Source organism: Orcinus orca, chromosome 6 (assembly GCF_937001465.1).
Source record: "Orcinus orca chromosome 6, mOrcOrc1.1, whole genome shotgun sequence".
Lineage (NCBI taxonomy): Eukaryota > Metazoa > Chordata > Mammalia > Artiodactyla > Delphinidae > Orcinus > Orcinus orca.
The window spans coordinates 8,891,933-8,918,151 of record NC_064564.1 but is presented as its reverse complement, the minus strand read 5'-3'; the positions used below and the strand labels follow the sequence as shown (position 1 = coordinate 8,918,151).

At 36.2% G+C, this 26,219-nt stretch overlaps 1 long non-coding RNA gene across 1 annotated transcript in view; it reads left to right on the top strand.

The window, feature by feature from the left end:
- The window catches only part of LOC125964781 (uncharacterized), a 179,250-nt gene that overhangs the window by 9,744 nt on the left and 143,287 nt on the right, over positions 1-26,219 (top strand). The window lies entirely within an intron of this gene.

The following is a 26,219-nucleotide window of genomic DNA, read 5'->3' as shown; positions in this document are numbered from 1 at the left end:
TAATTTTCCATTCCTTACTGACTAAAATGACTGTCAGAGTTAAAACATTTCCACAATTGTAACGGTTATAATTAATGTTTATGCTTTAGTAGATTCTATTCAATAGTATGTGATCACACCAATATTTTTCCTCCTAAAATAGAATACAAAAGGTTAAATATTTTTTCACTTAGAAAATGAATTTGAGTTTAAAGATATTTTCAAATTTTTAGGAAATTTATGAACTCTCAATCTTTTTTAGAGAAGTATAATATTCACAGTAGATGAAGTTTGGGGATTTGGAGTTTGCAGATTACTTAATTACATGGAGAAGGTTACTCATACATAAAATAAATAAGGTACATAAAATCAAATAATTTTGATATTGCATGTATTTAAATCCATAGTTAATTTTATAATTTCCAAAAAAAAATAAATGAGTAGAATTAAGTGTTCTAAGCTGTGGAGAAAATATATCAAAGGATAGTGGGGATACAGATAATTTCACTATTTTCCTAAAGATGTTTTTGTATTTCTAACATTTTTTTCAGTGCCCAAAATCAAATATGTAAATATATCTTGAATACGTGTCCTGGGATAGACATAGACACTTTTCTATGCATTTTAGAGACATTATATGATTGAAATTTAATCATATAACTACTTAAAGTATTAAATTACGTAGCATCCTATGAATAATCTATTGTTTAAATCCAATCCTATTATTTCTCTCTAAATAGGAAATTGTACAGTGAGGATTTTTACCCATATTGTCTTTCCCTTGAATCCCCCAAACATCCACTACTCAGTGTTGACCTGTTGTTTATCTACTAGTTATAAACAGAAAAATTTAGTACTAAAATTATGTTTAGCAATCAAGTAGAAATAACACATGTTAGCTTGAATAAATGACACACTTAAGAAGCAGCAAAAAACAGTCAATTCTGTCCATGGACATTGAGGTTGCTACCTTGTCTTGTCTATTGTGAATAGTGCTGCTGTGAACATAGCGGTGCATGTATATTTTTGGATTATTGTCTGGATATATGCCCAGGAGTGGGATTGCTGGATCATATGGTAATTCTGTTTTTAGTTTTCTGAGGAACCTCCATACTGTTCTCCATGGTGGGTGCACCAATTTACATTCCCACCAACAGTGTAGGAGGGTTCCCTTTTCTCCACACCCTCTCCAGCATTTGTTATTTGTAGAATTTTTAATGATGGGCATCCTGACTGGTGTGAGGTGATACCTCATTGTAGTTTTGATTTGCATTTGTCTAATAATTAGTGATGTTGAGCATCTTTTCATGTTCCTATTGGCCATTTGCATTTCTTCTTTGGAGAAATGTCTGTTTAGGTGTTCTGCCCATGTTTTGATTGGGTTGTTTGTTTTTTTGTTGCTGAGTTGTATGACCTGTTTTTATATTTTGGAAATTAAGCCCTTGTCGGTTACATCATTTGCAAATATTTTCTTCCATTACATAGGTTGTCTTTTCATTTTGTTTGTGGTTTCCTTTGCTGTGCAAAGCTTGTAAGTTCGATTAGGTCCCATTTGTTTATTTTTGTTTTTATTTCTATGCCTTGGGAGACTGACCTAAGAATATTAGTATGATTTATGTCAGAGAATATTTTGCCTCTGATGAACAACAGTGTCCTACTGTGTAGCACAGAGAACTATATTCAGTATCTTATGATAAACTATAATGGAAAAGAATGTATATGTGTATATAACTGAATCACTTTGCTGTACAGAGCAGTAATTAGCACAACACTGTAAATCAACTATACTTCAGTTTAAAAAAAAAGTGAAAAGAAACAGTGGAAAAAAGTCAATTCATAATATTGTATCAATAAAAATAACAGAAAATTCATAGTAGTTTTAATCAAAAGTTAGTTCAGTGAATACCATCTTGTCAAAACGTAAGATAAATGCAAAACATTTTATTCTACTGAGTGGTGACAGTGAGAAAAAAGCAAATAGTCAATAGTGCCTTACAAAGTAAAGAGTTTTGAGAATTTAGTTGCTCAATACATGTTAACTTTCAATTGTGTTTTTGCAAAATGATTTTTATTCAGCGTCCTACTGTGTAGCACAAAGAACTATATTCAGTATGATAAACTATAATGGAAAAGAATATTAAAAAAGTATATATGTGTATAACTGAATCACTTTGCTATACAGAGCAGAAAATAACACAACATTGTAAATCAACTATACTTCAATTTAAAAGCATAGCAGAAGTCAGCCTTAGAAACAGCAGTTGAAGGGGAACCAGAATAGTGTTGTGTTTCAAAAACCATGTGCCCAAGAATTTTGAAAGAGAAAACAGTGGTCAGCTATATCTTGTGAGGCAGTGATGACCAAATGCCTGTGGATTTAGATAAAAATACTAGAATTAGCAGTTAATAATGGGAACATTCAAGAGTCAATGTCATCATTGTAGCAAATGGCAAAGCCATATTTTGCTAAGTATATGCTTTAAATATTTTAGGAAAAAAGTAGAATTATATATTTTTCATTATTCTTATGAAGAGGAGAAAGACAGTAGGGTTTTAGCAACTGAGGGTAACATAGACAGGGTTCTTTACTTTTTCTTTTTCTCCCTTCCTCCTTCTCTCTCTCTGTCTCTCTCTCTCTCTCTCTCCCTCTCCCTCTCCTCTTTCTGCTTTATTGAGGTATACTTTTATTAATTTTCATAACACTATCTTTTGAAGAGTAGAATGTGTAACATACAGTAAAATGAATCAATTTTAAATGTACGGCTTGATGAATCTTAACAAATACATGTAGTTGTGTGATGCCAGCACAATTAGGCTATAGACCATTTTCACAACCTCAAAAATTCCTTCCTAACCATTGTGGATAATTCCCATCTCCTACCAAATTAGGAAAGCACTGGTTTGCTTTCTGTCACTATAACTTTCCTATTTCTTGAACCATAGGGAATCGTAACCAGCCTTCTCTCTCTGGAGTCCATCTCATGGTAAATTTGCAGTTCATCCATCTTGTGAATAAACTACATTTATTTTTATTGCCTGGTCATATACAATTTTGTACAATTATTCATGCATTCACTTGAAGGTGGACATCTGGGTTGTTTCCATTCTGATGCTGTTTTAATAAAGCTGACACAAATACTCACTTGCAAGTGTTTTTGTGGACATACCCGTTTCAATTCTTTGTGATGAATACCTAAGAGAAATGTGTGAGTTCTTGCCCTGTATCCTCATCAACAGTTGGTAGTGAGAGTCTTCCTATTTTTAGGCATTGTATTGGGTGTGTAGTATTATCTCATTGTAGCATGAATATGCATTTATCTAATGAGTTAAGATATTGTGCATCTGTTAATATGTTATGAAATTATTGGTATATTTTCCTTGAAAAAATTCAAATATTTTTACAAATTTTTGATTGAATGGTTTGTCTTGTTTTTGAATTGCAGGTGTTTAATACATTTTTGGATACAAAGTATCAGATATATATTTCACAAATATTTAGCCCAGTCTGTGTCTTGCCCATGTTCTTAATTTTCCTTAACAACGTCTTTTAAAAAGCAAAAGTTATCATAACTTGCTTATTAGTTCTAATAGCTTCTTTGTAGATTTCTCATGATTTATTATATGGAAGGTTGTCATCTCCAAACAAGAAAAATTGCGTGATTTGTATTTATTTTGAATGCCTTAAAAATATAAGCAGTGAGAACAGGTATACTTGTCTTTGAGTTGGACCTTAGGAGAGGAATATTTATTTTTTTCATCATAAAGTATAGTATAAGCTATTAGTTTATCATAGTTGTCATTTTTCAAGTAGAGGAAGATTTCTTCTGTACATAGTTCACTGAGTAAATGCCATAATGAATATTAAATTTTGTCTATTTGTTTTTGCAGTTTTTGATAAAAATCAGAGATTCTTCTACTTTACCCTATAACATAATGGATTACATTGATTGATTTTCAAATATTAATCTAGTATTCATGAGATAAATCCCATTTAGTCATGATGCACTATTCTTTTATAAGTCACTGGATTCAGTTTGCCATTATTTTATTAAGCTTTTGTGTTTCCATGTTCATAGGAGTTATTGGGAAGTAATTTACTTTTCTTGTAAGTTTTTGTCTGATTTTGATGTCTAGTACTGGCCTGATAAGATGAGTTGGAATGTATTCCTTCATCTTCAATTTTTGGATGATTGTGTTTGTCATTGGTAACTTTTCTTCTTTAAATATTTGGTGGAATTCACCAGGGGCAAATAACTGGGCATGAAGTTTTCTGTGTAAGAAGGTTTTAAATTAAAAATTGTGTTTTGTCTATAGTTACAGGCTTCTTCACATCATCTTTTTCCTCTTGTGTGAACTGTGGTCGTTTGTGTCATTCAAGAAATTTGACCACCTCATCTAAGTTGTCACAATAAAGTTGTGAATAGTGAATAAAGTTGGATAAATATGAATAAAGTTGTTCATAATCATCTTTACTGTCTTTCTAATGTCTGTAGGCTCTGCCATGGTGACTTTTTCATTCTGATATTGCTAATCTTTTTCTTCTATTATTTTATCTTGATAAGTCTGGCTAGAGATTTATAAAATTTATTAATCTTTTCAAAGAAAAAGCTTTTGTCTTCATTGGTTTTTCTATTGTTTTTCATGTTTTCTGTTTCATTACTTTTGTGTCTTCATTATTTTTTCCTCTGGTTATTTATATTTCCTTTCCTCTTCTTTTGTTAGTTTTTTTTTCAGCTAAAAGCTGATATTGATTTTAGGATGCTCTTCCCTTTTAGTATGTGTTTAATTCTCTCCATTTGTCTCCAAGCACTGCTTTAGCTTGCATGCCACACATTTTTATGTTTGGTACTTTCATTTTTATTCAGTTCAAAATATTTTCCAATTTCTCTTTTGATGACTTTTTTCCTCATGGGTTATTTAGAAACTTGTCATTTAATATTCAGATATTTGGGGGGTTTCCAGATGTGTGTGTGTGTGTGTGTGTGTGTGTGTGTGTGTGTGTGTGAGAATACATAGATGTAACATAGATAGATATAACATAGGGATACATAGTTGATATATAGTTTCTTTGTGATGAGACAACATATTCTATTTAATGAAAACCTTTCAAGTATTGTGGCACTTATTTCATAGACAGAACATGTTCTATCTTGGTGACTATTTCACGTACACTTAAAAAGAATGTGTATTCCTCTGATTTGGGGAGTAGTGTTCCATAAATATTAATTACAACACAGTGAAGATAGTTTTTCAAGGTCTTTTATATCCCTCTTTTTTAAAAAAAAAAAAACGTTTATTCTTTAACTGTGCGTCAATTGATATTTTTACTTTTAGTTCTGTCATTTTTTGCTTCATGTATCTTGAGCAGCATTTTTAGGTATACAAATATTTAGTGTCTTCTTTCTTCATTTTGATAAATTGGTACACTTTTAATTATAAAAATACCTTTTCATCTCTTGTAATATTTCTTACTATGAAGTCCAATTTTCCTTTAATTAGTATAAGAACTCCACTTAATTTTGATTAATTTTTCAACAGTGTGTTTCAGTGTTTTCCTTTCTTATTTTTAAGTCACTTCCTGTGTATGTTTTATCTATGTTTATATATCTAGTGTACAATATGCAGTTGGGTCATGCTCTTTTAGTTCAGTTTGACCCCCTCTATCTTCTAATTAAATGTAGTTAAATGTAATTATTGATACGTTTGGGTGTAAAAGTACCAACTTTCTCTTTATTTTGTATTTGTCCCATTTTTAAGTTTTCTTTTTTGTTTCTTTTTTCATGCCCACTTTGGGTTCAATATTTGTATAATTTTGTTGTATCTCCACTATTAGTGCCTTAACTATAGCTCATTCTTTTACTTTTTTAGTGGCTGCCTAGGGTTGACACTTTACAACTTTAGCTCATCCTAGTCTGCATTCAATTAATAGCGCTCCATTTCGTCAATAGCGTAAGAACCTTAAGACCATATACATCCATTTCTCCATTTCTCATACCCTTTGGTATATTATTGTCATACATTCACTTCAACATATGTATTATAAATATGTGTTTTTCCTTTGCTTTAAACAATTTAACATATTAACAAATAATGTATTTTACATTTATCTGCAATTTTTAAATTTAGACATTTTTAACTGGCATCCTTTTCCTTTAGCTGAAAAAAAACTTCCTTTAACCTTCCTTATTGTGCAGTACTGCTGGTGTGAATTCTTTCAGCTTCTGATTTCCTGAACACGTTTTCATTTTATCTTCATTTTTGGAAAGGCATTTTCTCTGGGATTTAGAATTCTAGAATGGCCTCTTTCTTTCTCTCTCTTTGTTTTTTGGAATCTCTTTTTTTTGTGCTGCACTTTAGTATTTTTTCTTCATTTTCACCAATTTTATATAATGTCAGTTTATTTTTAATGTTACATCTATTTGGATTTCATTGAGCTTCTTGCATTATTAGTCCAGAGTTTTGATCAGATTTGGAAATCTGTGCACATTATTTACACAGTTTTTCTTCTGTCTACCTGCCCCTCAACTTCTGGGACTCTAAAGTATGATAGACTGTTCTGTATTACCCAGTGCTTCACTGAGGTTTTATCATTCTTCTTTTTTCTATGTTTCATTTTGAATTTACTTGATTGTTATGCCTTCAACTTCTCTGGTGTTCTCTTCAGTTGTATACAGTCTGCTCTTATTCCCAGTGTATTTTCCACTTTCTATATTTTATGTTTAATTTCTAGAAGTTTCAGGTGGCTCTTAAGCTTATCATCTGTGGTCAACAGAATAATGACCCCTAGAGACCCCAGGCCCTTATTCCTGCACTCTTCACGGTACCTTGTAAGGTAAAAGGGTCTCTGCGGATGTAATTGGGGGTGTTACCCTGTGAGGCTCCTCTTATTATCAGGGTTACTCTGGCAGCACGTGTCTGGGAAGAGAGAGGCACGGGCACGTGCTCCACGCTCAGAAAAGAATAGGCAGTGTGGCCACTGAGACAGAGGCTGGGGCAGTGTGTCCACGAGTCAGGAAGTGTCAGAAGTCACTACGAGTGGCAGCAACAGGCCTTCCCACAGAGCTTGCCCAGGGAGCACAGCCCACCTTGATTTTGGCGTCAGTGAAACTGATTTCAGACTTCTGTGAGAAAATGCTTTCCAGTTGTTTTAAGTCACCAGTTTGTGGTACTTGGTTTCAGCAGCCTCAGGAAATCAGTGCTGTACCTGTTTTTCTTCTCAGCACGCTCATGTATTCCTCCATCTTCTTGAACATGTAAAACATTTACGATAGCTGTTTTAAAATAATTGTGTTTTTATACTATGATCCCTGTTATTCCTACATCAGATTCTATTGATTGAGTTTTCTTTTGATAATAGGTTATATATTTCTATCTATTGGACTGTTTGGTAACTTTTTCCTTCAGCTTACTGGGCTATATTTTTTTCTGACCTTTGTAAAGTGAATATTTCATTAAATAATTGTAGCTTCTGGTGAGTTTTACCAACATTATTTCCTTTGGGTTTTACCACCATTCCACAATTTAAGCTCAAATAGGAAGATTTCATCATATGTAAATCAGTAATTTTTGCATTTGTTCTTTTTGAAAAAAAACATTTCTATTCATGACTCTGCCTTTGTCAGTGTTGTTTCTCAGCCCTGAAAAACCTTTTCTCTGCTGGAGCATTTGGTAAATTCCTATTTATCTTTAAAAAAGTCTTAGAAACTGTCTTCTTTAAAGTCCCCTCTGACTTGCCTCCCGCCCACAGATTAAATCATCACATCTTTTGTGCCACCATCACTCCTTGAACACATATTTTTATGGTGCTTATCACACCATATTGCAAATATTTGCCATGTCTTCAATGCCTTGTAGTCTAATGGGGATTTCCTATGCACTTAAAGCTAATTCTAATTAGAATTCTAGTTAGAATGTGGAAGAGTTAATTCTAATGTCGCTAGCACTTAGCAGGTGCTCAACAAAAATCGATTAAGTTGGTGAAAATATGCTGGGTGGTGTGATGATAGAAAAGATGGGGAAGACAGTTTCTGCTTCAAGAAATTCAACATCTATAGCAGAAACAAACCTCAGTCCACAATCTCAGGTGACCTATGACTCAGTTTTCTTTCTACACTGAGCCCCTAACATAATCTCAGTTAATTAATTCATTGTTTCCCCTCTGCTACAAAGCTTTTCCCTGAAGTTATACCTAATTCCAACTCCTTGGTGAGGGCATGAGAGTTCCGTCCTTGAGGGTCATCTGTCCATGCTAGCAACCTCTGAGCCATTCTTGTTCTGGCCTTATCTTCCATCTCTGTCCAAAAGACCCCTCTAGGTCTAAGGGCGTCTTGTTGGCCCTTCCACGTCAAGCTGAGCTCAGTCATGGGTGGTCCTTCTTCTGCCCCCACCTCATGCTGGGCAGTACGGAACTTGATTATTTATACCTCCTTGAGCTCTCCCTGGTTGACAGGAGCTGCAGTCCCCATTGCTCTAGGATCTCTGAAACCTTTTAGGCTTCTGTCATTCCCTCTTTCCAAGTTACAGAAGGTGATCACTGAGACCCCTTGTAGAATTCCACTGGAGTTTGAGGTCTCCTCATGTCTCCTCCTATCCTCTTCTCCATAGCCCAAACAGGAGGTTGTTTCCTTAATCTCAGGGGCATGAAGCCCTTGCTCTTAGTCATTTTTTATCTCTGCAGTAAGTCCCCTTATAGCACAGAGTGTGGACCTGAGGCTCTAGAGCCTTTCCTCTGCTTTCCGGTGTAGGGGTCTTTCTCCAAGGCCAGGAAGAGCTTTCAGTCAAGCTGTACAAATGGAGGAAGTGTCATGGGGTCCCTAGCAGCGACAATATCCTGCCACACCTCTAGTGCCAAAGGAAAGATGTGCACAGTTAAGTGTACTTCCCCTGTGGCAGTGTGCACTGCCTGATGCCAGGGCCAGTAGGCTCTGGAAGGCCTCAAATCCATGCTACGACTGGGAAAATACCTACTGACGCTCTGTGTGTGTTCAGTTCCCTCCACTCGAGACCTCTGCTACCTAGAAACAACTTTCCACTTCCCATGCCAATCTGCCTGTTTTTGACTACACAGAGTGGTTCAGGGAGTCTCACTTACAAGAGGCTGCCTTACTGCTCTTCCAAAACTGACCTCCAGCCTGGGCTTGACTGAGCTGTTGAATATGAGTGTAAGGTCCACCTGTCACCAGGTCTTTGCTACTTCCCAGACCTACCACCTAACCAGGGTCTTTTCCCTGCTGGCATTCACTGCTCTCATCTCCAGTCTTAGAGTTTTCAACCTGGTGTCTAAATAACTCTCGAGTATCACTAATATTCTTAAGATTAAAATTACAAAATACAAATTATATCCCTTGTTTACAATTATTCTACCTTTATCAAAAGTGATGCTGCTAGCGCATCAGCAGAAAGACATACAGGTCAAGCCATTTTCAGTAGCGAGCATGAGTTTGAACTGCTCTCGCGATGAGTGGCCTGTCATTGTCTAGGTTGGCAGTCACAAGAAGGTTACGCGGCCTTGGTCTTTGTTTCATTAGCACTGTGAAGGTAACAAATTCTTGATACCTTATGAGCTGTGCCATCAGATTATGTGCTAGGGAAAAGAGACTCGCAGCAAAAACTGTTTCTGATTTTGCAAAAATGAAAATTCAACTAGAAGTGGATCCAAGGTAGATTCTTTTATAGAGTTACATTGCATATTAAATAATGACATAGTGCATTTCCAGTTTGCGTTTTCCTGAAAGTAACCTTATACCCATCTTAGTCAAATTTTCCATCAGCATTTTAAAAAATCAGTAATTTCCGCAGGTCTTTTTGTCAGCAGAATATCCTCGGTTACTTAAAAAGTTTATTTTTCAATGTTACTGAATCATTGATATGTTGCTAGCTAGGCTTGTTATCATTATGTAATTGCTCTACAAGGAATAATTAACTCTTTTATTATATTTCTTCTTTTTCCAGCTTTATTAAGATATAATGGATAGCGAGGTGTGATTTTTGATAGATGTCTCCCTTGTAGATTTTATATTGTTGAGTGCTGCATTTTGTTGGATTTTATAAAATACTTCTGAATTTCAATTACAATGCTCTTAGGTAGTGTGAGGATTGGATTTTCCCATTAGATGCCTGCTTTCAGTCTTTTTCTATGGCAGACCCAGGGTAGTTAGTCGAGGGCTACTTGGTCTCTCTACGAAGGTACGTCCATTATGAGAACTCTACCCAATCACCGTGTGAAACCAGTATCCCGTTTTGCTGTTGGGAAGATAACTTCCAGCCCCATTGGAATTGTACAGTCCGCTGCTTTTAGTGCTTCTGTCCTGTCATCTCCCACCTGCACCCCCCAGCATCCAGAGACTCAGGCCTGCCGCTGCAAATCTCCAGTTCTCACCTGGGAATTCCAACAGGGCCAGCCTCTCCAAAGGATTTCTGTCTCTGTAATTCAGCAAGGCCCTCAGGCTGTCATGATTTCCCAGCTCTGAGGGATAACTCACTGGGAAGTAATCTGGTGGAGTAATAGGGCTCATTTCATTGTCTCCTTTCTGTCAGGGTTTATAGCCCGTCACTGCCTGTTGTCTAATGTTTGAAAATCCTTGCTTAAGTTTTTGTTGGTTTTCTCCATTTGCTTCTGGCCAAATGGCAGGTTTTATAGCAGTTAACCCTTAATGGGCAGAAGTAGAAGTCATTCCTTCCTGCCCCCCTTCTTTCTTCCCATTGTCATTAAAGAAACAAGTGGGGATTTATAGGGAGAAGGAAAAGCATTGAGTCTTGTAGCGTGAAGATGAAAAGACATAATAACATAGTCATGATATCATAGAAGAATTATCAATGGGAGAGGAAGAGATAGTAACAATAATAACTAATTTATCTAGGACTCAGTTTGTGGGAGGTCAGCTAATGTAATGCACATCAATTAGTTTTCAAAAGGGGTATTGAGGAAAAGGCAGACTTTTATTTACAAGTCATTCGAAAATTCCTATGGTACATAAAAGCATCATTATAACTATGTTGTAAATATATATGTGTTTGAGTTGAGGAGAAAAGACAGTTTGGTTAAAGCAGGGGTACCAGCAAGTGATTACAATGGATCTGTTCCATTTCCTTCCGGTAATTAATTGCTAATCCTTCTAATTTCAATGAGTTTCTCAAGCCAGTTCCACTGGCGTCAGCGGCCTCTGTCTCAACATAAAATGTGAAAAGCTATGTTGCATTGAATAGATTTACGCATTATTACATAATGCCACCTTTATTAGCAGTTTGGCTCTTATGGAGTGTGTTGTATTTGTCACAGTCCACAAGTGTTTAAGCCTGTCCGTTGTTTCCCTGTACTGCTGATAGGTAAGCCCTCAGTGCCAAGGACACTGGCTGAGGAAGCTGCAGGATGAACTCATGGGGGGTTATTATTATTAAAGCATAGCACAGAGAAGCAGCGCAAAGGGTATCAGTAGCAGAGAGTGGTGGATATTTAGAAATGTGTATATAATATAATGTTATATAAAACACGAAAACCTGTTTAGTCAAATATTGATTTATTGTAGACTTATGAAAAGAATGGTGGTAGACTTTTCTTGAGAAAAATGGGGTTTCATAACTCACAAAACTTTTAAATTTGGATTGGGACAGTTAAGGCAAATTCATGATTTAAAATTGTTTAAAATGCAAACTCAAACAAGGATGAGTCAGAGTCAGTTTTCCAGCTAGAGCATAGACTAGATTAACTAATTGTGCCTTTTAGAAGTTGGACAAAGAAAGCAGAAAGTTTTGCATAGAAGGTCAGATTTCCAAATCATTTAATTCACATACTTTACTGATCCTCCTTATGATTTAGAGCTATATATTGATAACTACTTTACACTAATGAAAGACAAAAAATGAGACAATAGTATTGTGGTAGGCAGAATAGTGATCCTTCAAATAAGTACACTTCCTAATCCTTGAACCTGGAAATAGGTTACCTTACGTGGCAAAAGGGAATTTGTGGCTTTAAATTAAATGCATTTAGATGGGAGATTATCCTGGGTTATCCTGGAAGACACAGTGAATCACAAGGGGCCTTAAAAGTAGAAGAGGAAGGTAGAGAATCACAGAAACGGCAGCATGAAAAGTACTCAGCTCAACATTGCTGGCTTTGAAGTTGAGCAAGGAAACCATGATCCAAGGAAAACAGGCAGCCTTTAGGAGAAGGAAAATGCAAGGAAATGGATTTGTCTGAAGTATCCAGGAAGGAATGCAGTCTGCTGATATCTTAACCCAGTGAAATCCCTGTTGGACTTCTAATATACAGACTGTAAGATAATTAATTTGTGCTTTTTAAAGTCACCACGTTTATGGGTATTTGTTACAATAGAAAATAGCATCACTGTAATCAAGAGAGATAAGACACGTGGCCCATCAATGCAACTGATAGATTAGAAGAACTCAGGAAAACTTTTAGTCCCCAGAAATGTGAGCTTTTGTTCTCCATGTACTTTGAAATTTATCATAGGCATGATGTATTAATCAGTACCACTACAGTAACAATGGCCACAATATCTCAGTACCTTTCAACGGAAAGTTGCATCTTTTGTTCACAGCGGTCAGCAAGAAAAATAAGTAAAAGGCATCCAAATTGGAAGGGAAGAGGTAAAAGTGTCACTATTTGCAGATGACATGATACTATATATAGAAAACCCTAAAGTCTCCACCAAAAAAACTATTAGAACTAATAAATGAATTCAGTAATCTTGCAGAATATAAGATTACTATACATAAATCTGTTGCTTTTCTATACACTAATAATGAACTATCAGAAACAGAAAGCAAGAAAATGATACAGTTTAAATCACATACAAAAAATGAATAAAATATCTAGGCATAAACTTAACTGGGAATGTGAAAGATCTATACTCTGAAAACTATAAAACATTGATGAAGAAATTTGAAAATGATAGAAAGAAATGGAAAGATATCCCATGATCATGGATTAGAAGAATTAATATTGTCAAAATGTCCCTACTACTCAGAGCAATCTGCAGATTTAATGCAATCCCTATCAAAATACACATGCCATTTTACACAGAACTAGAACAAATAATCCTAAAATTTATATGGAAACAAAAAAGGCACAAAATTTCAAAAGCAATCCTGAGGGAAAAGATTGGAGACATAACCCACCCAGAATTCCAACAATACTACAAAGCTACAGTCATCAGAACTGTATGGTACTGGCACAAAATCAGACATATAGATCAATGGAATAGAATAGAGAGCCCAGAAGTAAACCCATGCACACATGGTCAACTTTTCTTTTGCAGTTCTTATTGGGTAATTTCCAATATTCTATCTTCCAGGTCACTTATGTGTTCTTCTGTATCACTTAGTCTGCTATTAATTTCTTCTAGTGTGTTTTCAATCTCAGTTACTCAATTCCTCATTTCTGTGTTGGTCTTTTTTATGTTTTCTAGTTTCTTGTTAAAATCCTCACCGTGTTCATCTATTCTTTTCCCTAACTCAGTTAACATTCTTATAACCAATGCTTTGAGTTCTTAATCTGGTAAATTATTTTTGTTTTCATTATTTATTTTTTCAGGGATTTCCTCTTGCTTTTTCAATTTTGACCAGTTCCTCTGCCTTTTCATTTTGCCTAACTTTCTCAGCCTCTATGAATTTAGGCGCAATAGTCACCTATTGCAGTCTTGAAGGGGTGTTCTTATGTGGAAGCATCTCTATACAGACTCATGTGCCCAGTGCCTTTGGTGCAGGGCTGGATTTGACATGGACACAGTCACATCTTTCCTCAAGGGGCACTGGCAGCTATCTCCTGGGTTAAGGGGTGGGGCTGGAGATGGAGGGGCTAGAGATGGAGTTGGGTGAGGGATGGGACTTCCCCTCTGCTCAGTGGCTGTCACCACCCTATCAGGGGTGGGGTCTGATCCCAAGTTGCTGGAGCAGAACCCTTGAGGGTCAGCACGTGCTGGCTGTGTAAATTGTTCTTATAATAAAGATATACTGTGCAAAATGGAAGCTAGATAAAGTATTTGGATTTTCAATTGAATTTTAAAAAATGGATATGCCATAACTACACACACATACAATTAAATATATATGCATATATTTACATATATATACATGTGTACATATAGGTATATGATGTCTAGGGATGGATAGAACATAGTAATTTGTACCCAGTATCTCATGATTTTTAGATCAAGAGCCTTGATCTGGTAGAGGCTCAATCATTTGTCTAGAATATTTATAAATGGTGTTGTGAGTACCTGGGGACACATAATGTACTATTGTGATGTTAGTAGCCATTCATAATTATTACCTATATCTATTATTTTATCAGGAGTTTGCAAAACCTAATTATTTTATAGATATTTAGTAGATCATATAATTTCATAAAGAGAAAATGTCTCTCATGAACTATTTCACTCTGAAATGTATAAGAGTAGTAGGTGAAATGCTTTATTGTTTTTCTTTATTCACAAAGTTTTATAGTAGTGAATGCTTTCCCTAAATCTTCAAAAGTTTACTATTTAAAACTATCTTTCTGATCTCCTGGCTTTAATCTATTTCATATATTTTAGCTATTGAAATATTGATTATCAGTGCCAAAATTGTAACCTTTATGTTCAATGAGAGCCTGCTCTAATTGGCTTTTGAATCTGGTTGATATAATTTCAATAGTTTTTGATAGCTTATATATATAAAAATGCATATTTTCAGAATAACAGTACCAGCAATATTGTGAAAAATGGTTATAATATTTTTCAGATTTTCTTGTCCTTACAAAGGCATTTCCTTTTATTAAGTCTAAGTTAGTATGTCCTGGTTTACAAAACACTCTAAGTATGAACAAATTATTGTTTCAAATTCACTTGATATGTTTTATCTCTTTATAGTAATGCCCCCAGTCAATACCAGTTTGTTTCCTTTTTTCTATATAAATTGTTTATTCTTCTTATACTATTTTTATAATTGTGTTAAGCATTTACACATTTTCAAAGAAAATATACAAATTATAGAAATATTTAATATTTTCAACCATTTCAGACAATGTCAACATGTTTTTAATATGATAAAATTTAAATTCATCTATTTATTTGCAATGTATCATACTGTAGTTACCCTTAAATCTGAAATAATCTCATTGCTTTGAAATCTATTTGTATACTCACTTTTTTATTTGACTTTCTTCACTTGGAGTACTTTTAAATGTGCTCTTCCCATTTGCTACTCCATCTTCACAATGTAATAAACTTTCAGTTTAAAAACTTTTAATTCATTCTCTCATCCTTTAACTATTGTCATCATATCTTTTACTTATCCATACATTATAAAACTTGTATTGCAATAGCATTATTTTTGTCTTAAGTAGTCAGTTGCCTTTTAAGGAAATAATTGTAAAATTGTGTGTATATGCACTTTATATTTTATCAACTTATTATTTCTCATTCTCATCATTCCTTTTGTAAAAGCTGATTTCCATTTTGTGTCATTTCACTTCAGTCTAAGCAACCACATTTAGCATTCCTTTTAGTGTAGACAGACTAGCAGCAAATTCTCTTAAGTTTCATTTGTCTGAAAATCTCATTATTTCAGCCAAATACTTAAGATTATTCTTCCAATTTTTTTTCCTGCACTTTAGAGATGTCATTTAATGATGTTTTAGCCTCCATAGTCTCTGATGAGACATCAGTGGTCATTCATATTATTATATTTATGTAGGTGATGTGTTTTCTCCCCTTTGGCACACTTCAAAATTTCCTCTCTCTCCAAGCAAGACTTCCTCTCTATCCTTGAAGTTTGATTAGTATGTACTTAGATGTAGTTAATATTTAGTGGGCTTTGGCTTTATTGAGCTTCCATTTTGTTTCTCTTACCCCCTTGTGATATTTCAATTATATATTAGATATTATCTGATTCTCCTTGGTCATAACACTTATTTACCATTGAAGAATATAACTTATGAGTGATTTTAACCAGAACACAGACATACTAATACACCCTGAGAAGAACCTGTACAGACCTGATGATTCCAATAACTGTAAATCTGTTTCAAATAAGGACTCAAATGTCTCAAAATTTTGTGTGCATGATTCTGTAATTAATGTCCAATATATTTATGTAACAAACAGACATGTGCAGCAACATTTCACTCCACAGGATGCTATAAATTCATAAATATCCCCTACTGTCTTCAAAAGCTCTTCTAGAAATTAAACTCTTACTTTGTATTAGGACTCTTTCAGTTCAAATTTAAGATACTATGGGCAAGCCAACGCCTACTTATCATAATTAGATTAGTGTGTTTAATTTTGCTGGTTTTACTTTGGGGATCTTTGACAGTTTAAGAAACTGTCTTCCCCTTAAAAATTTTTAATGAATTATTATAATTTCTTAAAGGCTATACTTTTTTATTATATCTCTATTTTCAAACTCTGTCAAAAGCATTTTAAATAAGTTAAATCTATGCACTCTGTATTATTATTATTCATATTTCACATATCAGAAAACTGACTCCAAAAAAATTATAAATAACTTTCAAAGCCAGATAACTAATAAATAGACTGGGATATGAATTAAACGTTTCTTGTTCTAGGGTTTCCAATCTTACCAATTACAATATAATGCCCTTGTGGAGAAAGAAATTAAAGCAGCTGGCTTGTAATCTGGGGAAGGGGTGCTATTGGGGAAAGAATGAGGGGTTCCAGTCTAATGTCCTTATAAACATGCTGATAACTGACCTCCTGATAGAAACACTAATGATATTGGTTAGGAGAACACTTATCTGTGGAAACCTCCTAATAGAATGTCCCTGGTTTGTAATTGCTTATGACAAACAATCCTAGAATCTGTGGATTTATGGGTCATCATACTCCAGAAAATCTCAAGTAAGGTATATAGAAACCTGGGTATAAAAATGAGGTGTTTCATAACCTGAATTCTCTTTGTGTGGTGTCTGAGAAACCTCACTTAGAGATCGTGTCTACCACCGTGGGGTGCATCTGATGAAGGAAGAAAGGGAACCAGAAGCCACGTGCTGTAACCCAGACCCCCTTCTGCTTTTTCACTGCCTCTTGTGCCTTATGTCATTGAAGTGGTTCGTAAAGATCTACCCTAGATTAGATTTCTGATTCACGTCTTATTTTGCAGTTTAATTCTTTGTTAATATCTCACCTTATGTGGCAGAAGGGAGTTTGCATATGTGGTTAAGTTAAGGGTGTTAGGATGCAGAGCTTATCCTGGATTTTCGGAGTGAGAGGAGGTAATATAGTCATGAGGGTCTTTGTAAGAGGGAGTCAAAGAAGGAGCCGTCGTGAGGAAAGCAGAGTCCTTGTGATGCAATGACAAGCAGTGGAGATGGTAGTTGCCAGAAACCAGGAATGAGGCAGCCTCTAGAACCTGGGAAAAGGTAAAGAAGCAAACTTTCCCCCAGAGCCTCAGAAGGGACAGAGCCTTGCCAGCAAGGCTTTTGACCTCCCGGACCATAAAATAATAAGTTTGTGTTGTTTTAAGTCACTGAGTTTGTGGCTTTTTTTAATATATCAGCAATAGGAATCGAATGCAGGTGTTGCGTTTGGTAATTACATGGGTATCAACTAAGTCTGCTTTTCTTCCAGTTTTAATTGGCCATGCTAAGTGAAAATTTGGGATTGCCTGAGCCCCCCTCTGTTGTAACCATCAAACACTACAGAATTCCAGGATAACAAGAGAAAGGGCTCAGACACAAGTTTGATGTTCACTTTTCTTTATGACGTTCCTAGATGTTTTCTAGGGATTAATAGACCGTTGAAGAGTAAACGTATGGTTCTTGTTGCCTCCGATGTATTTGATGTGGTAAAGCTGAAGAGGAACAGCAAAAGCTCGAGGAGCACGGATGCGCCATCGAGAACTGGATAAACCTTCTCTTCCGCTGTGATTTAGGTGTGCAGCCAAGCACAGTTTGCATTCTCGTGGAATGGAAATGAGTTGATGATTGGCCTCCTCAGTTCAAGAGGAGTTAAGGACCGTAGGTACCCGTATGACATATGTAAGGCTGGTTGATGAATCCAAGTAAAATGGAAGGCCCAGCCCAACCTGTGAACTTTCTGGGAATTACATGGACTAGATCAAATGGACATCATCTTCCAATTGTGAAAAATACTTTGTTCTCTGTCCCAGACCCTGCCAACAAGCAAGAAGCCCAGATACTACTCAGGTTTTGAAGAAATCATACTCTTCATACAAGAATCCTTTTAAGCTCTATACACAAAGTCAGTAGGAAAAGAATCTGACAAAGCAACAATAACAAAAACAACCCAAAATAACTCTTCAGGGGTCCGGAAGTGAAAAAGCATTAAGAAATTTATGGAAGGCTTCCCTGGTGGCGCAGTGGTTGAGAGTCCGCCTGCCGATGCAGGGAACGCGGGTTCGTGCCCCGGTCCGGGAAGATCCCACATGCCGCGGAGCGGCTGGGCCCGTGAGCCATGGCCTCTGAGCCTGCGCGTCCGGAGCCTGTGCTCCGCAGCGGGAGAGGCCACAACAGTGAGAGGCCCGTGTACCGAAAAAAAAAAAAAAAGGTAATAAGTGTGAAATAAAGGGAAAGAGCATACTAACAACAAAGATAGTCACAAGGAGATTGAAATCCCCCAAAAGGATGCAATCACACTCTTTCCACATCAGCACTTCAGAGTGAGGGAATAAACCCTATTTCTGTCTCTTATATTGAGTATTGACTAATAGCCAGTGTTGGGAGAAACCCTGGTTGGATTTCCGTCTGGTGGAAGAAGAGTGGATTTCTACCGATTTTAAGCACTTCTTAAAGGTTCTACCTGGTGAGTCTGAGGAGAAGATGTGAGGCAGCACATCTGACAATGGAAAGTCAAGTGAATGGGATAAAGTAGAGGATGCAATAGAGCAGAACCTCTTTATCCTTCAGGCGGTAAGTCAAGATACAATGTTGCTAAAACAGCTGCCTTGGTGTGACAGAACTCAGGTTAAGGCTGCCTGCCCAGTATGTCAGAGTTTACTATGATTCTTTAAGTCAGACTTGAATTTGCATGGAATGTATTTAAAGAAAATGGAAATGGAACCTGGGTAGTCTCAAAAGTGTCAGGTCTGGACATGATCGTATGGTCTTACAGTATAGATGTCTCCCCTCAGAAGTACACAAAGGACTTTTATGGAAGACTTTTAGTATATCCAGATGAAGCCGTATTCAGAGGTAAGATATACCCAAATGAAGTTTTGTTGGGTACCCACTATTTGGGAGTACAGACCATTTTCCCATATTTTACAATTTCTTAAATGTACGGTGGGACAAAGTATGTGGTATTGTGATTGGCATCTGCCTCAGAGGGCCAAATGCTTGGTGGAGGTGTTAGGAGCTGGTCGTTGTATACTAAGTGATGCTGCAAAATGTTACTAAAGACTTTTTATCATGAAGAAAAAGACATTTTAGTCTAAACAGGGCCATCAGAAGGAGCCCTCTTTAAGAATGGAGAGACTGCACAGTTCTCATTAAATGGAAGGATCAATGACGACCATATTCATACACGGCAGAAATTCTGGGAGGAGCTCCTAAACTCTCCCAGGAAGAACCGTTAAATACTGGAATCACAACAAAGTCTGATGTTTGCAAAGTTCTGCATCTTATAGAACCCAGTAAAGGCGTGTATGTAGCTATGGGCAAATTTTGATAAGGTTAAAGAGTCATGTACCAAAATGTTCATTGCAGCTCTATTTACAATAGCCTGGAGATGGAAACAACCTAAGTGTCCATCATCGGATAAATGGATAAAGAAGATGTGGCACATATATACAATGGAATATTACTCGCCCATAAAAAGAAAGGAAATTGAGCTATTTGTAATGAGGTGGATAGACCTAGAGTCTGTCATACAGAGTGAAGTAAGTCAGAAAGAGAAAGACAAATACCGTATGCTAACACATATATATGGAATTTAAGAAAAAAAAAATGTCATGAAGAACCTAGCGGTAAGACAGGAGTAAAGACACAGACCTACTAGAGAACAGACTTGAGGATATGGGGAGGGGGAAGGGTAAACTGAGACAAAGTGAGAGAGCAACATGGACATTTATACAATACCAAATGTAAAATAGATAGCTAGTGGGAAGCAGCCGCATAGCACAGGGATATCAGCTCGGTGCTTTGTGACCGCCTGGAGGGGTGGGATAGGGAGGGTGTGAGGGAGGGGGACACAAGAGGGAAGAGATATGGGAACATATGTATATGTATAACTGATTCGCTTTGTTATAAAGCAGAAACTAACACACCATTGTAAAGCAATTATACTCCAATAAAGAAAAAAATTGATAAGGTTAAATTATAGATCATCATTGTACAGTGTGGCTTTCGTGGTGCTCTAATGGCCCAAGTGCCACAGATAAGAATGATATTCATCTTCCCTTTCTTGTTCATTTGAGCCTTTCCATTATGTATATCCTGGACCTGGTGAGGCAACAGGTTAGGAGTGAAAGAAAAGGGCACAATACAGCATATCCTTATGGGGGATAGATGCGCCATGCTATATAATGACAGGAGGAAGCTGCTATCTGTTAAAACCCTACAGTGTTACCTGCAAAATAGTTATGACCACAAACCACAGAGAATACAGACTTGACTGGAAGGTTGCCTGTAGTCACCACCCCAGTTATTTCTAATATGGAAAAAGTTGCTTCGGTTGTGAAAGGATGGAATATATGACTGTAATCCTAATTTACATACAGTGTAAAAATACGACTTTATTTGTTATAGCAACATGTTAACAAAGAGTTTTAAGTTCTCTTACTTGGAAACCTGATTTCTGCACACCATGATCCCAGGATGAGAAAATATTTTTGGAAGCTGAGATGAAGTCTTGAATTGATACAATACCTATGGAAACCAGTTGAAATGCATGTAGCTTTAGGAAGATTATACAATCAAATGCCTCCAATAATAGAAAGATTCAGTAAATGTGGATAAGAGAGGATAAACAGTAATTCAGCTGATTAAAGAATATCAGTACACCTATGAAGAAATATAAATAACAGTTCACATGTTTTGTAGAGGAAATTCCTGCTCCCCTTTGGAAAACAAATTCTGGTGATGACCCTTATGTTATGCCATTATAGGAAGGATGCTTCCAGAGTGAAAAAGAGGAGGAATGTGATCCAATTTAATCTCACTGACAACATCATAAAGGAACCTAAGGACTAGTAGTCTGAGGATGTTTGCCAGGAGAAGGGTCCTTATTTATGGAAACCTTTTTTTTTCTGGCTGCGCTGTGTGGCTTTTAGCTTGTGGGATCTTAGTTCCCTCCTAATAGGGTATATCTGATGAAAGATTGTGGCGAGTAAATAAACCCCGAATCTATAGTTTATTTGGCTTAACCCCTTGAAAAATGTCAAAAATGCTGCGGTGTAAAATGGAGATATTCATGAGATAATCATTCTCCACTAGGTGAGGTGAAGCCCTATGCCATGTACCTGAATAGAAACATTGTCTATTTGAGGTAAGCAAGCCCTTTCTGTTGTGGGAATGAAGAACCTGAAACCCAAACGTAATGTCTCAGATCACTTTCTGCTCTTGTGAGCCTGCCTGTGGCCGTGTGCACCTGGGAAATTAGTTGTAAAGCTTGAGTGATGGATGAGATCTCTGATCACATGAATCTGACTGTACAATCATATTGCTATGGATTGGGTTGTATCCCTGCCCCCCCCCCCAAATCCATATATTGAAGCCCTAACCCCCAGTGTGGGTGTTTGAGGATGAAGCTTTTGGAGGCAATAAGGGTTAGGATAAGCTCTTCAGAATCAGTGATCCTGTAGGAAAAGACACCATAGAGTTTGCTCTCTCGCTTCCTGCCTTGTGAGGTCACAGCAAAAAGGCAGCTTTCTACAAGCCAGGAAGAGAACGCTCACAGGGAACTAAGTCTTCTGGTACCTTGATCTTGGGCTTCCTAGTCTCCAGAACCCTGAGAAAATAAATGTCTGTCTTTAAGCCACCCAGTCTAGGGTATTTTGTTACGGGAGTTGGAGCCGACCAAGACATTTATCTTTAGTTATCTCAGTAACGCTGAAATCTGTGGATCCTTGATCAGTTCATGAAAATTCTTAGCCTTTGTGTGTTTCTTACACTCCTTTCTGATTTATCTTTTTTCTGCACCATTTTTCTCCCCATACCACAGTACAGCAGTATGCAGGCAGCACCTGACCTATCATTGAGTTCACTACTTTATTTTTTCAGCAATGCCTAATATGCTGTTAACCATTTCAACTGATTACTTAACTTCAGTTACTGTCATTTTCATTTTAGAATTTTAATTTGCTCCTTTTATTGTATCTGGTTTCTTGCTGAAATTTTAAATCTTATTTAATTCCTTCAACATATTAATCATACTTATATAAGATTTCACATATCATAGAACCAGTATCTACATGTCATGTTTCTATGTGTATTGTCTGTTTTTCTCTCAGTTCCCAATAAACTGTTATCTTTTTATGTGCTTAGTTACATTTAATTGAGTGCTGACATTATATTTTAAAGAAATAAGGATTAATTTGAGGCTCCGGATGTGGTTTTCCTTTGCTTCTGGCAGGAACAAATCTAGGAAAGATCAATTTAATTGAATCAGGAAATGAAATTATTTGAATGTTGTTATTTGAGGTCATATTACTCTGAGGATATCTTAGTGTGCATAGGCTGCTGAAACAAAATACCATAGACTTGGTGGCTTAAACAAGAGAGATTTATTTCTCATAGTTCTAGAGGCTGAGAAGTCCACCATAAAAGCGCCAGAAGATTTGGTCCTGGGTGAGGGCCCTCTTCCTGGCTTGCAGATGGTGACTTCTTGCCATGTGCTCACATGACCGCTTCTCTACATGCATGCAGGGAGAGGTGGCGGGGAGAAAGAGAGAGAAAGCTCTGTGAGGGCACTGAACCCATCTACAGGGCCCCATGCTCATGACCTCATTTAAACGTATCTCCCCAAAGGCCCATCTCCAAATACCATCATGTTGGGAGTTAGGGCTCTAGCATATGAATTTTGCGAGGACACAATTCAGCCTATGGCATAGCTCCTCAGTTTTCTCATCAAAACCCTGGGTTCCTTACTAAGCTTTCTAACGTCTTACAGTTTCTAAAAGTTAATGTTTGCCCCCTCAGCTCAGCCTCTCATTTTCCCAACTCTGTTTTTTGCTTCATAAAATATTGACTCGAGGAGAAAACTGAACCAACGTCAGGTTCATATGTCCTAGCTTCTCTTATCTTTCTCTTTTTCCTAAGAATTCCCTGAGCACTGGATTCCTGTGCAGTCAGCAGTGTGTTGGGGCATGCTGGGGAGAGCTTCAGTTTTATAGGGTAATCAGGTTAGACGTTTGCCAGATGCTACAGTGCTTCATTTTGCTCCCATGAATCATGTCATTATTCTGCTTTCAACAGTACTGACCCCAGCTCTATGAGGTGGGACGGGTATCATTCCCATATTGCAGGTGATGAGCCCGTGACTTAGAAATCTGAAATAATTTTCCCAAAGTTGCATGTCATGAAACCACAAATTTAGTTCTGTCAGACTTCCCTACTACAAAAAGCCTCACACTGAACTAAAACATAAAGATGCAATGAATTATACATGAAATCAGTATACTATGCTGAGCCTTAACTCAATATCATATTTTATAGAGGTTTTCCTGATTTCAGCAATAACTTTGAAAGTCTCACCAACAAGAAAAATATTTAAATTCACGCGTTATAAATATGCCCCTCAAAAATTTATTCTTTACATTAACATTACCAATCATTAAAATTCTGAGTTTACGTGAAATAACCTTCTGATTTCCTTATCATGCACTATTTTCAGTACCAATAATGAAAACTGAGAACTTGGAAAAAACAAAGCTACTGAAATCTTAGTCTTATTAACACCTAATTTAGATTTTTCTCGTCTCCATTTCCTTTGAGGTTTTTTTTGGGGGGGAATTTTCTTTTTCATTCTTGCTCCCACTTCCCTAAACCACTTTTTAAACTAAACTTTAAAAAATTATCCTGTCATCAATTAAAATCCTTTTTAATCTCATACTCACTATGACAAGAAAGTAAAGTGTTTTATGAACTAATAAATGATTAATGAGACACGCCTGAAAGAATGTCGCTCAAAAGCATAATAGAGCTAGAAGCAAAACTTAGGCATGAATGAATCAACACGGATATATGCTTAGGATAAATAGCCATTTATTTGCTTTGAAAAACAGTTTACTGCACTTAATACTTGTGAACTAGCATATTCTACTCTGCAAATGATACAAATGTTATCAATGTGCTAAAGTACTAAAACTTCTAGCATTGTAAATAGACTTGTAAATTCAAACAGAAGCAGAAGCATTTGGTTGTAGTTTTCAGTGCACATAGGAATTAAATTTTTCTCTAAGAAAATACAAATCTCTGTGTTCTACTTGTTACCCAACCAAATGAAATTTTGTAGTAGGTGTGAAGTGCATTCACTAAGACCAGCTGGAAGACATTTTCTCACTTGGCCCAAGAAACTTACTGTTAATTGTGCCCCTGCTCTTACATGCGGAAGAGCCGATATTGACAGCTTGTGCGTACCACGCAGAGTACAGGCAAAGCATATCTCAGGAATGTCAGATGGCAACGATATGATAGTACCATGAGGAATTTACCAGAAAAGAAATTTTAAAATGCACACTGGTAATTTTTAATGCCTAGGAATGCTTAAATCATGTCCAGTTGCTGTTGGTCTAATATGAATGTTCATTCCTTGATACCACTATTTCCACAGTCTTTCTGTGGCAAAGATACGTTCCCCTACCACTTGCCCAAAGACGTTATTTCTTTTCATAACCAAACATGTTACAGACCTTACCAAATATATTTTTATATTTCCTCAAACAAAAAGATGTATCATTTGTCTTGAATTTCCCCACAATGCTGTTTCCCTTTTTTTAAAAAACAAATAGCTTATATATTGATGCTGTAATTGCTGTTTCATGTCTGATCCTGTTGAGAAAACAAAACAGAATAAATAAAAGACTGATGCTTTCTTCCTTCTAATGAACACTTTTTTACAGCAGTAAATAGAAATAAGATTTCTGAACACTCCATTTTCCAAGCGTATTAAAATTAACAAGTTATTATATAACAGAGCTATTAAGTAAAAGAAATACATTTAATCAATAATAGGGCTCCCACTTTCATTAATCAATCAACGCTCTCTTGAATACAGCTGTTTTTGACACCTTAGTATCTTCTGTTTTCAATACTTTATTAACAAACTTATATTAGGAAGCAAAGGAAAGTATAATTACTTATCTCTACATTCAGTTGGGGTAATTATTAATAATTCGTTATTTTTATTCATGATGAACAGATTTTAAAACTAAAATCAAAACTTTCAAACTTACAATTTTGACTTATTCTACTTTATTCAAATACAAAATGAAAGGGAAGTAGTCTCAGGATCAACTAATTAAGACCTAAGAACACTTGGGGAAAATGACATTCACTGCAAACATATTTCAAACATTTGTAATCATTCCATTGGGCATTTTAGATAAATAGAAATTAATTAAGAGTCACACTAATGGAGAATGAAATTCTCCAGCTGCACAATAGGCATATGATTTAATAGGAATGAAATGATTTTTGTTTGTTTTGTATTGTATCTCAGCCTGAACTGAAAGACCTAATTAAAGAATAAGGAATCATGCATGATACTGAAAGAGTTTTTTCTTTTTTTAATTTTATTTATTTATTTTGGGCTGCATTGGGTCTTTGTTGCTGCACATGGGCTTTCTCTAGTTGCGGTGGGTGGGGGCTTCTCTTGTTGCTGAGCATGGGCTCTAGGCGCGCGGGCTTCAGTAGTTGTGGCTCACAGGCTTAGCTGCTCCGTGGCAGGCATGTGAGATCTTCCCGGACCAGGGCTCGAACCCGTGTACCCTGCACTGGCAGGCGGATTCTTAACCACTGCGCCACCAGGGAAGCCCCACTGAAAGAGTTTTGTTTGTGATAAGTTCATCTAACTCATAGATTCAACTGAATCTAATAGAGATCATGAAAGATTTTATAAATTAATATAATCTGTGAGGCATATAATAGTACTTTAATGATTTATAATAAATATGAACCATTAGGATATCTGAGCAGGAAACTTCAAAGAATGATCAAAAGTGGTACTCAGTTTATGATTAACATATAGAGAGATATGTGAAAAAATATGCAGTATAGCTATTTCTTAAAATGCAAGAGATGGTTTGTGAATGGAGGTTTA